This window comes from Coloeus monedula (genome assembly GCF_965178545.1).
Source record: "Coloeus monedula genome assembly, chromosome: 4".
NCBI lineage: Eukaryota > Metazoa > Chordata > Aves > Passeriformes > Corvidae > Coloeus > Coloeus monedula.
The window spans coordinates 76,396,136-76,411,277 of NC_138784.1; positions in this window are offsets into that span (position 1 = coordinate 76,396,136).

A 15,142-nucleotide genomic window follows, 5' to 3' on the forward strand; every position below is an offset into this window, starting at 1 on the left:
AGAATCGTGTGTTAATCTTACTGGTCAATGAACAAATGGAATCCACACTTCTATAAGAAAAAATAGAGTGTATGGAGCATATAGAAGAAGCTGTTTTTGCCTGCTGCTGCTGCTTGGCTGTATCATGTAACCCCATTCGAACTCTGCCTTCAAGACAGCTGTGAGACCGTGAAATAAAGAACTTAGCAGAACAGCAGCCTCCTCTGCTCTTTCACCCTGGTCCGAGAAGGAGGGGTACCCTGTCAAAGGCTCAACACTTGCCTTTCTGACTTTGTTTCTAAATTTCTACCTTTCTAATTTTGTTTGTTTCTAATTTTTGTTTGTTTGTTTCTAACTTTGTTTGTTTTTAACTTTCTACCTTTAGAAACGTGTTCGTTTCTTGTATTTTACCTCTTTGTTTGTTTCTAAATTTCTGCCGTTGTAACTTTGTTTCTAACTTTCTACTTTTAAAATTTCATTTGTTTTTAACTTTTTACCATTCCTCCCAGCGAGGGCTGTGTGCAGAATACTAAAACCTGTTAAGTTCTTCACTTTTACGTCTATAGGCAAATGCTACTGATGTAGATGTAAATTCATTTGGAAATAAGCCAGCCCTCTCTGTCTACTCTGTCGCATACAGCAATATAAGAAGCTGGGAATAGAGATCCGCAGGTTTTGAGAATAACGAGCCGGCGTTTTTCTGTAGGAAGGAAAGCAGCAAGCGCCTGGCCGCAGGAGCCGAGACGCTCGGGCTGCAGGAGCTGCAGAGCGCCCGGAGCCGGCTTTTCCCTGTGCTCTGTGCCTGCCCCCGGGCTGAGCTGGGCGGCGCTGCTGCCGCCTGGTGGCGAGAGCGCGGCACTGCCGCCCCCGACACGGCGCCCCGGCGCTGCTGCCGCCCGGTGCCGGCTGAGCCGAGAGGGCGGCGGCCTCGGTGGCTGCCGAGCGTGGCAAGGAGCGGGAGCGAGCGGGGCCGGGTGTGTCAGCGGAGGGGAGGGGCGAAGGGCGGTTGGCAGCGCCAAGGGACACGGCCGTGCATGAGCGGGGCCACAGCTATGGAAAGGAACGGGCGCCGTGCGGGGCGGTGACCGCGGGGAATGACAGCGCGGGGGGCGGCCCGGCGGGGCCGGTTTTGCCGGGCAGCAGAGGCGCGGTCGCAGCGCGACCCGGGCGGGAGGCACCGGGCGGGCACGGTCGGAATCGAGCCGCCCGCGTGTCGCTCTCAAGGAGGCGGCTCGGAAAGGAAGGCGCAGTTCCGCGCTCTCGGGACGGCGTTAAGTGACGTTTTTATTAGAATATGACAGTATTTATTTTATTTTATTATTTTATTATCTGCCAGGACCTTGCAGAGGGTGGTTTACACTTCCGCCACACTCAAGATGGCGGACGCAGTAGGCCCCCTGCGAGAGGTGTCCCTGCCGATGCCTGCCGCCGGTCGCGGAGCCGTCGCCCGCCTCCGGCGCGGCTGACCCCGCCAGCCGTGTCCTCGCACCGGGAAGCACCGCGGAAAATCGCGCGGAAAGCGCGGTGCCGGCGTCGGAGTCCGGGCCGGATTCAGGCAGCCGACTAGACAGAAGCCCTTGTGAGGGGCGGCGGGGGCCCTAAGTGTACCACACTAAAGATGGCGGCTCGACCGGACATGGCTTCTGCCAGCACCCAAGATGGCGGCGAAGGGCGGAAGTGTCGTCACTGCCACACTAAAGATGGCGGTCGTGTACACTGTTTTCTGACCTTCTCAATATGGCGGCAGGGAAGGCCCCCCCCCCCAAGCTGCGTCTATTCGGCTGCCTGAACGCGACGCCGACGCCGACGCCAGCCCAGCGCTTGCGCGCAATTTTCTGAGGCGTTTCCCGCTACGCGGACACCGACTGTGGGGTCAGCGGCGCCTGGGGCAGGCGGGAGCATTCAGGCAGTCGAATAGACGGAGCGGGGGGGGGGGGGGGGGGGTCCTTCCGGCCGCCATCTTGAGAAGGTCGAATAGCCACATCGGTGCGGTACCGGTGACTTCCGCCCTTCTTCGCCAGGAGCGGCGATAGCGGGGAGCCCGGGGAGCAGCGCTGCCGGGCCGGGGACACCGGGGCGGGTGCTCCGGGCTCGGAGGTGAGCGGGGAACGGGGACAGCCCCGAGCGGACGGTGGGGGCCGCGGGGGATCGGTATTCCGGCCCAGGGATGAGTGTTCCGGCACAGGGGTGGCTGTCCCGGCACAGGGATGCGTTCATGGACTGTCTAATAATATTATTTAACGATCGTGCAAGGAGATCTGTATAAAAAAATCCTCCGTGGTCATCCTTCTCCCAGCCCCGCTGTGTTTTCAGGATCTTGGGGGAAGAGTTTGGGTCTGAACAAGGCTCTCGGGCACAGGGTGGGATTCTTGGGGTGCAGGGCCAGGATTTGGACTCGATGCTCCCTGTGGGTCCCTTGCAGCCCAGGAAATGCTGCGATCCTGTGCCTCTGAGGGTGAAATAAAGGGGAGCGGTGGGGTTTGTGCCCGCTGTGTTCACGGCCCCGCCGGCTCAGGGCGGGTTAAAGGCGCAGCTGCCCCGAGACAGCGGGACCGGCCGGGGCTGCTCGCTCCCGGTGCTGCCGCCTCGTGGGGAGAGCCCGGCACTGCAGCCCGCGCAGGCGCTGGACCACGGGATGGGCGTGGAACAGCAGCGCAGGGGATGCTGAGGCAGCCCAGGGAATGCTGCGGTCCCAGGGAAGGCTGAGGCGTCCCCTGCCCGGGGCACTCGGCAGCAAAGCCCTGATGTTGAGCAGAAAAAGGAAAGTTCTGGGTTAGTGGGAGGAGGTTTCTGGAATGGAGCTGGGACAGGTGCTGATCCACGCATGGAATCACGGGCTGGTTTGGCTTGGAAGGGACCACCAGGATCATTTACACTCTGTTTGTTGTCTGATTGCACAGCGAAGAACATCCAGAACTGCCGCCTCACCCTCACGGACAGCAGGAATGTCTTCCATAGCTCTTGTTTTGGAATGGGAATGGCTGTTGGGAGCTCTGGCAGGACCAGGTAAGAAGAGAAATGGGATCATTGTGGCTGCTGCTGGAGGTGGTTTTCTGCTTTCCGGCTGTTCTTCTCATTGATCCTTTCACAGCAGTGTTCTAGGGCACATTTGAGGGTAATTCCAGGAATCTGAAACCAGATAAAAACTGGTGGGGGAAAAAATGTGAACGTGATCCATTTCTGGTAGTTCCAAGCTTCTCCCACAACACCGTTCCAGGGGAAAGCTGATAAAAGGGTAAAGATGCAGAGGAACAAGTGCTGTAAAGCCCCCTGGCGCTCTGAGAGAGCAAACCTTCCAGTAGTCCCAGCAGATCTCTTGGAGAAAGTGTGGGATCGCAAGGTTTTCCAGGAAAGCAAAACAAGGGTGGAGATGAGGGAATAGGCTTCCAGTTCTTCCTTGAGCTGAAAGCCTGGGGGAATTGAGAGGGGCCACAAGAACTGTTTGTGTAGGAAAATGGGAGTTTGGGGGCTGAATCTGAGTTTCCCTCTGGGGCATTTTTGAGGGAAAAGCTGAGGTGCTGTTTAAGGGAGAGAATGCAGATTTTTGGGGTGGAAAAGGTTGAATCAATATTGTAGAGGAAGTAAAACGCTGGGGGTAAAAGTGGATGCAATGTGGAGGGGACAGATTGAATATTTTGGAGGCAAAATGGGGAACTGAGTAGTGGAGAGATGGGGAACATTTTGGAGGCAACACTTGACAAACTCTCTGGGGTGGAGAACGACCACATTGAGGGAAAAATGAGGTGATGAGCAGTGGGCACGTAGGGAAGGTCGTGGGGGTAAATCTTGAGAAAAGCCCCGTGGTATTCAAGAAATCCTTGGAAGCAGGACTGAGGAATTCAGTGGTGGAAAAATAGGGGAATTTTGCGGGGGTAAAACTTTAAAAGAGCTAAGAGTTGAGAGTGTGTGTTTTTAGGTAAAAAGGATGTCTTGTTGAAGTTGGGCGTCTGGATTGTGGCATTTATGGATCCAGAAAGTAGAAGATAAAGGAGACTCCCAAAGCCTCGGTAGCTGTGTTAAGAAATCCGTCCCAGGGAAGAAAGGTACCTAAACCTCCTAGAAGTAGGGACTAATTAGCATGGGAAGGGGAAAACCCACCCCCAGTGGGAGAGAGCACGCCGGGTAAGGGAAGAGAAGGATGCCCTTAAGAAGAAGTAGGGAAGGTGAATTTCTCGGCTTGCTGAAATGTATCAAAAAGTTTGGAATCTGGGTCTGTGTGGAGGCCGGGATTTTCTCAGCCATATGCAGAGCCCAGCACTAGGAATAAAGGAATTCCAGGCTTTACAACGCCAAAAATGCAGTACCAGAGAGTTCTGTTATCCCGAGGACTTGGGGGATACTTGGCAAAAATTTCCGGGGGCCCAGGCTGGACCGAGCTTTTAACGCTCCCCGGATTCACGGGATCGGGGATTCCAGCGTGTCCTGCACGGGTTTTTTCAGGGAAGTCCCAAATCCTTCGTGTGAGCACGAAGCAGAATCCCCTGGGAGCTGTGAAGGCAACAGGATATTTCTTGGGAATTTTGAAGGATTGGGGGAGTCCTCAGTGTTAGGTTGGAATGAACGCAAATTGTCCGGGAGTTGCTGGTTTGGGGATGGCCGGGTCTGGGTTTGGATTTGTGGGCACCGAGTGTTCCTTGTGTCAGCTTTAGGTCTTCTGGATTGGTGGGAATTGTCAGAGAAAAGAGAAGGCAATTGAAATGCGGAGCTCCATTCCCGGAGAAATGGTCAGGATGGGAGCGGGAAGGCTGTGGAGCTGCTGGGAGCTCGTGGAGAACGAAAGGATCTGAGGCCTGGAGGCAAAAGCTGTGGAACAAAGCCTGAAAAGGGTGTGGGGTGGGGCGGGAGGGGGAGGAGGGCACCGTGGTGGGGGGAAAGAGGGAAAGGATCCCTGCTCCGGGAATCCAGCAGGGACCAGGAGAGGATCATTTTCCATCCACTGCTCTCAGTGGAATCCTAATAAGGACGGTGGAAGGGAAGTGATTCGTTTGTTCTTAGGTTTGGAATGAAAGGTGCTCTTGCAGAGGGGACTATTGACCTGTTAAAATTCTGTTGGATACAGGAAAAGAGGGAGGAAGCAAGCAGCTGGGGAATGAAGGGGTGGATTTTTTGGTGGATACAGGGAAAGACACGGGAAGGGGCTCTCAAGTAGAATACACCTCACGGGCAGCACCAGGAGAAGCCTCAAGTGCCCTTTTTTTCCAAGCTCTGACATTCCAGAGGAGTAAGCAGTGGTCAGCCCATCACTTTCTGTATTCCTTGGATGCCCAGTGCTTTGTTGGGAAGAGATAATATTTGGAAATGAACAAATCCGGGGATGTAATTTCCTGATAGTAAAGCCCCAGAGAGCCTGGTTTTGATATCCTTCCAGCACCCAAACGCAGCAGAGGGAATCCTGGCGGAGCTGGAAAACGCTGTCGCTCCGTCGGTGGAATTCCTGGGAACTGGAAAGCAGCAGAAGCAGCAAGAACAGAGTTGGAAGCAGGCTCCAGCCGGGTAAGGCAGACACCAAATCCTTTGGAACTGGGCAGGGGTGGGAAGAATGAATTCTTACATTTGTAGCCCAGGGATTCCTGAGCAGGATCCCGGCAGGGAAGACTGCAGGGATCAGGCTGGGGCCTGATCGCAGCTGGGGGCAGCGAGCCTTGGAATTGGCTGAAGGGAAGAAAGAGGGATCCTTTGAGCACAAGGATCAGGTGTCAAATGCGGAGATGGCATCAGACAATTCCTCGGGAGGGTTTAGTTCCTGGGCCAAATCGATCTGCTGCCTTGTGAAGGAGCTCAGAGAGCTGGGAAGAGCCCAAGCAACGCAGGGAATGCACCGGCAGATGAAAGTGCCGGGGAACGGTGGGGAAAAGCATCCGAACAGGGGGCCTCGTTTTGTACAGGGACGGTACAAAAAATTGTCCAAAAGAATAGGAATGGAATGGGATTTTACGTATTCCTCGGAGGCCACAATCCAGTGGGAAGGCTGAGAGAAAGAAACAAGGCCTAAAAAGGCAGATGAGCCAAATCTGCCCAAAGCCTCCAATGGCCACATTCCCTGGCATTGCTGAGGACTTCAGCCAAGCTCCAAGCAAAAGGTGAGCCCCTGATTTTGGTGCCAAGGGAAACTCCAAGTTAAGAATGATCCAAATATGAAGCGCTTCTCACAAAACTCAGCTTTGCAAACCTTTATTTGGGCTAAAAAAGAAAAGATGGGAATGCCCTTGGCAGAAAAGCAGCTGTGAGGCACAGCAGGCTTCAAATGCCTGTCAGCAGGAGCTCCACGAGAAACGGCTGCTGGCTCCGGGCATCCTGGGCTTTCCAGGCAGGTTTTGTAGCGGATTGCAAGGCAGTTTTCCTGCCTCTGGGGGGTGGCACCTGCATCCCGCTGGAAAGGGAAAATGTGGAGAGAGGGGCAAGCGGAAAGATGGTTGCTGATGTGTGTCCTTGGATTGCAGTTCCTCCCGGTGAGTCTGTGCTGCTGGAAGTTTGAAGGAGATCAGTCCTGGAGTACGTGTGGGTTCACCTGTGGGGTTTGGGAGCGACGCTGGCCATGAAATTCCAGGGATGTTCCCTTTGCTGGAGTGAGAAGCAGTGGAAGCACTTTGCTGTCTGCTTCTTCATCGCCTTCGCCTCGGTCCCCTGGGGCTCCAGGTAATCCCCTCTCACCTTTGCTTTTCCAAGGGTCTCTAAATGAGGGCTTGAGCTTTGGTGTAGCTCCCTTTACAGGGAAGATCTGTTCCAGGAAAGGTCTCCTGGTCTGGACCGATGGCGTTGCAGGAAGAGCAGGAAACCCCGCAGCTCCTGTGGCTCCCTCATCCGATTTGCCTGCAGGCAGCAGCAAGGATCATTCCCAAGTGTCATCCCCTGGCTCCGTGACTCGGTGAGGTTGTGTTCCCCCAAAGGCCAGGGGCCGCTTTGTTTTGCGGCTCACGAAAGTCCAGCTCGGTGGTGCTGGGTTTGGTTTTTGTGTGTAATGAAGGCACTAAAAAATTCCCCTCCTTCACTGGCACAGCCCTGGAGTGGGAGCAGATTCCCCTTATCCCGCAGTTATCCCGCTCCTGCCCTGGATCCCTGCGGTGCCGTGTGTTCTCCAAGCTCACAGCACTGCTGGCTCGAGACAAGAAAAACAATCCCTGTTCCTTCTCTTCTCCGTCCTTGATGTTCCCAGGCCCTGCATCTCCCTGGCTATTCCCTGTGGGAGTCTTCATCTCCATCCCACCTTATCCCGATCAGGTAAGGGTCTGAGACGTGTTTAGCAGCAAATGCATTCCTGTGAAGAAAGCCAAGAGCAAAGAGCATCCAGATGCAGAGAAGTCTTTAGAAAAGCGTTGCAGACGTGCAAATGAGGGATGTGTCTTCCTGCATCTCCTGTTGTTTTTCTCTGTCACGTTTTGGAAGGGTTTCTCTCAGTGATTTCCTGCAGTCCAGGTGCGTCCCTTCTTTTGTCCAAATCCAGTGCCAGAGGATCGAACAACTGACGAGTGGGGCCTGGGATGAAAACGGTTCTCCTAAAATGAGGGAAACAATGCTAGAAGAGAAATGAGCATCCTTTTAATGCCTGGAATAAAAATGCTGGAAAAGGGCACTTTTTATTTGATATGGTGTCATTCTCCTTTTTTTTTCCATAGCTAAAACTCCACGGTGAGCAAGCAGAGCAGAAATAGGAAATGCAGGAGTCTTGGATTCCACAGTGGGATTAACTTCCCTTTTCTGCTCTCTTTCAGGACAGGAAAAACCACTGAACTCGCCCCATCTTTGGGCCCAAGAGCTGTGGTGTTGGAGTAGGCAAAGCCAGCTAGGGCCCCCCTTGTCCTGCCCATGGTGTGGGTCAGGGACAGGCTCCTCTTCTCCTCTGCGCTGGGATGAACTGCCTAGGGAATGCTATTTCTGACAGCCCGGTCCTAGCCCCGGCTACTGGAAATGGGCGGAGGTGAAGAGGCAAGTGCCAGAGTTGCTTGGGGATGATGGAATTGTGGTGTTTGGCTGTGCCCAGAGGGGCAGGTTGGGCATTTCTGTGTGTCTGAGGACCGGTTTGGGTGCTGGGGAGCCCGGGGAGCCGAGCTCTCAGTGCATTCCCAGCTCACCCGGGGGTGGGAGCTGGTGCAGGGCTCTGGTCGGGCTCGGGGCAGGCCCTGGCCCCGGCACAGACACGCTGGGGTGGTTTGGGGCCGCTTGGGGAGCACTGGGAGGAAAATGAGGGATGGTGCTGGGCGGAACGGTCAGCCTGCGCTCGTGTCAGCGCAGCCGTGCAGGGCACTGGGATCTGGGTAAAACACCGGCTCTCCTGGTGTTCAGGGAAGCAAGGTCTGTATTTATCCATACGTATTTATCCCTACATATTTATCCCTATATTTATCCATGGATTATCCATATATGTTTATCCATATACATTTATCCATATGTTTATCCACGTATTTACCCATGAATTTATCCCTATATTTACCCATGTATTTACCCCTGTATTTTATGAACACTCAAGTGCCATATCCATGTATTTTATGAGCACTTCCAGGGTTGGTGACTCCACCACTGCCCTGGGCAGCTGTTCCAGCGCTGGACAACCCTTCCCATGCTGGGCCAGGAGATGGATTCTGGAAATGCAGACTCTGAGGAGCTGGGGATTAAGGCAGCATTGGATTCCTTTATTCTCCCAGAAGGATAAAGGAGATTTATCCCCAGACGAACCAGAGGTGATCACACTGAGGTCATTAGTGGGATTTCTTCCTTACTCCCACAAATACCCACTGGGGTGACAGAGTTCCCTACAAGGGCGGTGTTGGAAGGAGCTGCTGGAATGTTTTGCTGTTTATTGGGATCCACAGGATGTTTGGTGTCTCTCAGAGCTGTTCCAGGCTTTCCACAGACCCAAACGCTCCTCACACTTCTCCTCAGAGTAGAGAGGTTTCCCAGAGTGCTGGTTTTTAATTTCAGATGCTGGGATAACGACACGGCTTCAGGAGGCAGGAGACTCATTGTGCTGTGCCTCAGTCCAGGCAGGGACAACCCCCAGCTAATAAAAACCTCTTTAAAGCACAAAAAGTCCCATTAAACTGATATTATAAAGGCTGCAAATTGAAGCAGGCCTCAATCAGAAAGCAGCAGAATTTAATTCCCCCCCCCTTGCCCATTTGCATGATGATCTCCTTCCTAATTGCCCATCTACGCTTTTCCCACAGAAGTGCTGTCCCGAGGTTGGAGATGGTTCCAGCTTTATGGAGCTTTGATCTTTATCTGGTTTTACTTTTTACAGGGCACAGAACCCGAGAGTGGCAGCTGCTTTCCTCTTGTTCCTCCTGTGGCAGTGAACTGCTCTTCCCGAGGACGGCTGCAGGAATTCTCAGGCAGCATAACGTATGGAATGCCAGGCACGCTACAGAATTCCAGTGGGAGCAGCAGGAACTTCTGTTCTTTACTGGCAGGGCTGTGCCATGAAGGGGAGCTCAGAGATATTGGTCAGCTCAGGGAATGAGCCTGGCTCATGGTAAGGAAATTCACTGTGCAGTTACTTCGGGCCCTTCTCCTTCTCCTTCTCCTTCTCCTTCTCCTTCTCCTTCTCCTTCTCCTTCTCCTTCTCCTCCTTCTCCTCCTTCTCCTTCTCCTTCTCCTTCTCCTTCTCCTTCTCCTTCTCCTTCTCCTTCTCCCTCTCTTCCCAACACCAGTTCCAGACCTCAGTATAATCCATGTTCCCACAGCCTGACCTTGCAGTTTTCCCAGTTTAGCAGCCCCAGCCACACTTGCAGCCTCTCTGTCTGGACTTTGTCTTGCTGAAATCTCCCTTTGTTGATCCTTTGCTGCCTCACCTTTTATCCAGCAATAACGTGCAGTGGGTGGAAGCTTCTCAGAATTCCCTCCCTGTTCCACTGGAAACATTCCCAAGTGGAAGCAGCTGCACTGCCCATCAGCACTTCCCTGCTTTTAGGGGTGGTTGAGGCATGAAGGATGCAACAAATGGAGTTGGCTCCAAGGGGATGAAATGCTCCCCCTGAGGCTGCTCAGAGAGCTGGAGCTGAGGAATCCGGGTGGGAATCACTCTAAGAAAAAGGAAGGAAAAGAGAGCAGAGGAACAGGGATGCAATTCCAACCTCTCCAAGGACTGGGATGGGCACATTCACCAACACCATTTAATCTAGACACGATTTCTTCTTTGCCTCTGGCTGCCAGGAGCAGGATGAGCAGTTTAATGAGTTTAAATAGTGAATAGTTTAATTAGCTGGAAGAGACTGGATCAATAGCTGCTTAAACAAACAACTGGATCCCTGTTTCCAAGCTTGGATGTAGTTTTGGAAGGTTCCTGGCAGTTTGGCAGGGATTAGTGATGCTGAGAATGTGCTTTTTTGTGGGTTTGGGGCTTTTACTCCTGTTCACGTGGCTGCTCTTTTTCTTGTTGAGTGGAAAACAGGAGGGAAAGAGCAACGACGGAAGGAATTCCACTCTTGCTGCTTCAAGGGATGGATCAGGAAGGGAACAGGCTGCAGGGAATTTGGAGTGCAAACTGAGATCTCTCCGATATTTTCGGCTCAGTCAGTCCATCAGTGCTTGGTGGCTGTTTAGGCCACGTGCAAGGTGAATGATGGTGCACATGGCAGAGCTGCTGGTGGCTCCTTCCCCTGCCCGGCTGTCAGTCACCCTGCAGGGTGCTGGAGCAGCGTGCCAGAGGCCGTGGATCCTATGGATCCCATGGATCCCAGGGGCGTGATCAGGAGCCTGGGCCTGCTGGCCACTCCTTGCTCTCTCTTACCCTGATTTTTCAGCTCTGCAGCGAATCCAGCTTGAGTTTTTCAACCCCCTAGAAACCCAGGGACCTTTCATGTCTGTTCTCAGATCTGGGATTTAAATCCAGCCCTTATCAAAGCACCCCGTGACCAGGCAGGCCCTGAATCCCAGCAGGGATCTGATAAAGAGGGACCTGACATCCTAAAGAAACCCTTTGAAATCCTGCTGGGATTGATTTGTATCCATAATGGAGCCCCGAGCTCTCTGCCAGGGAGAGATGAAGCTGCTCCTTTGCTTTATTATCCTCAGGCCCTTCCCAGCTTTGAGGGAAATTCAGTCCCTCTTCAAGCCCCAAAATCATGGAAAAGCTCCTTTGTATCCTCTCCACAGCCCCTACGTGGATTAATCAACTTTTTATTTGATATGGTGTCATTCTCCTTCTTTTTCCATGGATAAAACTCCACGGTGAGCAATCAGAGCAGAAATAGGAAATGCAGGAGTCTTGGATTCCACAGTGGGATTAACTTCCCTTTTCTGCTCTCTTTCAGGACAGGAAAAACCACTGAACTCGCCCCATCTTTGGGACCAAGAGCTTTGGTGCTGGAGTAGGCAAAGCCAGCTAGGGCCCCCCTTGTCCTGCCCATGGTGTGGGTCAGGGACAGGCTCCTCTTCTCCTCTGCGCTGGGATGAACTGCCTAGGGAATGCTATTTCTGACAGCCCGGTCCTAGCCCCGGCTACTGGAAATGGGCGGAGGTGAAGAGGCAAGTGCCAGAGTTGCTTGGGGATGATGGAATTGTGGTGTTTGGCTGTGCCCAGAGGGGCAGGTTGGGCATTTCTGTGTGTCTGAGGACCGGTTTGGGTGCTGGGGAGCCCGGGGAGCCGAGCTCTCAGTGCATTCCCAGCTCACCCGGGGGTGGGAGCTGGTGCAGGGCTGGGTGACAGCCTCTGGTCGGGCTCGGGGCAGGCCCTGGCCCCGGCACAGACACGCTGGGGTGGTTTGGGGACGCTTGGGGAGCAATGGGAAGAAAATGAGGGATGGTGCTGGGCGGAGCAATCGGCCTGTGCTCGTGTCAGCGCAGCCGTGCAGGGCACTGGGATCTGGGTAAAACACCGGCTCTCCTGGTGTTCAGGGATGCAAGGTCTGAGGGACCGGATTTACTTGGGGTTTTCCAGGACAGCAGGAAGAAGAGGAAATGTGGTGCCAGAGGTGCGTCCCATCAGGTTGCAGTTTCCTCTTTCCCATTTCCATTTCCTCCTCAGTGCGGGTGTCCCCTGCAGCCCATGAGCACGGGGCCGGTGACAACTCCCTGTCTGTAGAGGGATTCCTTATGGAACAAGGGCAGATGACACTTGTGTGAGGCTTACGACTGTTAGAATTAGAGCAGGATGGGTTTAAGGAAAACTAGAATCGTGTGTTAATCTTACTGGTCAATGAACAAATGGAATCCACACTTCTATAAGAAAAAATATAGTGTATGGAGCATATAGAAGAAGCTGGTTTTGCCTGCTGCTGCTGCTTGGCTGTATCATGTAACCCCATTTGAACTCTGCCTTCAAGACAGCTGTGAGACCGTGAAATAAAGAACTTAGCAGAACAGCAGCCTCCTCTGCTCTTTCACCCTGGTCCGAGAAGGAGGGGTACCCTGTCAAAGGCTCAACACTTGCCTTTCTGACTTTGTTTCTAAATTTCTACCTTTCTAATTTTGTTTGTTTCTAATTTTTGTTTGTTTGTTTCTGACTTTGTTTGTTTTCAACTTTCTCCCTTTAGAAATTTGTTTGTTTCTTGTATTTTACCTCTTTGTTTGTTTCTAAATTTCTGCCGTTGTAACTTTGTTTCTAACTTTCTACTTTTAAAATTTCATTTGTTTTTAACTTTTTACCATTCCTCCCAGCGAGGGCTGTGTGCAGAATACTAAAACCTGTTAAGTTCTTCACTTTTACGTCTATAGGCAAATGCTACTGATGTAGATGTAAATTCATTTGGAAATAAGCCAGCCCTCTCTGTCTACTCTGTCGCATACAGCAATATAAGAAGCTGGGAATAGAGATCCGCAGGTTTTGAGAATAACGAGCCGGCGTTTTTCTGTAGGAAGGAAAGCAGCAAGCGCCTGGCCGCAGGAGCCGAGACGCTCGGGCTGCAGGAGCTGCAGAGCGCCCGGAGCCGGCTTTTCCCTGTGCTCTGTGCCTGCCCCCGGGCTGAGCTGGGCGGCGCTGCTGCCGCCTGGTGGCGAGAGCGCGGCACTGCCGCCCCCGACACGGCGCCCCGGCGCTGCTGCCGCCCGGTGCCGGCTGAGCCGAGAGGGCGGCGGCCTCGGTGGCTGCCGAGCGTGGCAAGGAGCGGGAGCGAGCGGGGCCGGGTGTGTCAGCGGAGGGGAGGGGCGAAGGGCGGTTGGCAGCGCCAAGGGACACGGCCGTGCATGAGCGGGGCCACAGCTATGGAAAGGAACGGGCGCCGTGCGGGGCGGTGACCGCGGGGAATGACAGCGCGGGGGGCGGCCCGGCGGGGCCGGTTTTGCCGGGCAGCAGAGGCGCGGTCGCAGCGCGACCCGGGCGGGAGGCACCGGGCGGGCACGGTCGGAATCGAGCCGCCCGCGTGTCGCTCTCAAGGAGGCGGCTCGGAAAGGAAGGCGCAGTTCCGCGCTCTCGGGACGGCGTTAAGTGACGTTTTTATTAGAATATGACAGTATTTATTTTATTTTATTATTTTATTATCTGCCAGGACCTTGCAGAGGGTGGTTTACACTTCCGCCACACTCAAGATGGCGGACGCAGTAGGCCCCCTGCGAGAGGTGTCCCTGCCGATGCCTGCCGCCGGTCGCGGAGCCGTCGCCCGCCTCCGGCGCGGCTGACCCCGCCAGCCGTGTCCTCGCACCGGGAAGCACCGCGGAAAATCGCGCGGAAAGCGCGGTGCCGGCGTCGGAGTCCGGGCCGGATTCAGGCAGCCGACTAGACAGAAGCCCTTGTGAGGGGCGGCGGGGGCCCTAAGTGTACCACACTAAAGATGGCGGCTCGACCGGAAGTGGCTTCTGCCAGCACCCAAGATGGCGGCGAAGGGCGGAAGTGTCGTCACTGCCACACTAAAGATGGCGGTCGTGTACACTGTTTTCTGACCTTCTCAATATGGCGGCAGGGAAGGCCCCCCCCCCCCCCCCCCCCAAGCTGCGTCTATTCGGCTGCCTGAACGCGACGCCGACGCCGACGCCAGCCCAGCGCTTGCGCGCAATTTTCTGAGGCGTTTCCCGCTACGCGGACACCGACTGTGGGGTCAGCGGCGCCTGGGGCAGGCGGGAGCATTCAGGCAGTCGAATAGACGGAGCGGGGGGGGGGGGGGGGGGGGGGGTCCTTCCGGCCGCCATCTTGAGAAGGTCGAATAGCCACATCGGTGCGGTACCGGTGACTTCCGCCCTTCTTCGCCAGGAGCGGCGATAGCGGGGAGCCCGGGGAGCAGCGCTGCCGGGCCGGGGGCACCGGGGCGGGTGCTCCGGGCTCGGAGGTGAGCGGGGAACGGGGACAGCCCCGAGCGGACGGTGGGGGCCGCGGGGGATCGGTATTCCGGCCCAGGGATGAGTGTTCCGGCACAGGGGTGGCTGTCCCGGCACAGGGATGCGTTCATGGACTGTCTAATAATATTATTTAACGATCGTGCAAGGAGATCTGTATAAAAAAATCCTCCGTGGTCATCCTTCTCCCAGCCCCGCTGTGTTTTCAGGATCTTGGGGGAAGAGTTTGGGTCTGAACAAGGCTCTCGGGCACAGGGTGGGATTCTTGGGGTGCAGGGCCAGGATTTGGACTCGATGCTCCCTGTGGGTCCCTTGCAGCCCAGGAAATGCTGCGATCCTGTGCCTCTGAGGGTGAAATAAAGGGGAGCGGTGGCGTTTGTGCCCGCTGTGTTCACGGCCCCGCCGGCTCAGGGCGGGTTAAAGGCGCAGCTGCCCCGAGACAGCGGGACCGGCCGGGGCTGCTCGCTCCCGGTGCTGCCGCCTCGTGGGGAGAGCCCGGCACTGCAGCCCGCGCAGGCGCTGGACCACGGGATGGGCGTGGAACAGCAGCGCAGGGGATGCTGAGGCAGCCCAGGGAATGCTGCGGTCCCAGGGAAGGCTGAGGCGTCCCCTGCCCGGGGCACTCGGCAGCAAAGCCCTGATGTTGAGCAGAAAAAGGAAAGTTCTGGGTTAGTGGGAGGAGGTTTCTGGAATGGAGCTGGGACAGGTGCTGATCCACGCATGGAATCACGGGCTGGTTTGGCTTGGAAGGGACCACCAGGATCATTTACACTCTGTTTGTTGTCTGATTGCACAGCGAAGAACATCCAGAACTGCTGCCTCACCCTCACGGACAGCAGGAATGTCTTCCATAGCTCTTGTTTTGGAATGGGAATGGCTGTTGGGAGCTCTGGCAGGACCAGGTAAGAAGAGAAATGGGATCATTGTGGCTGCTGCTGGAGGTGGTTTTCTGCTTTCCGGCTGT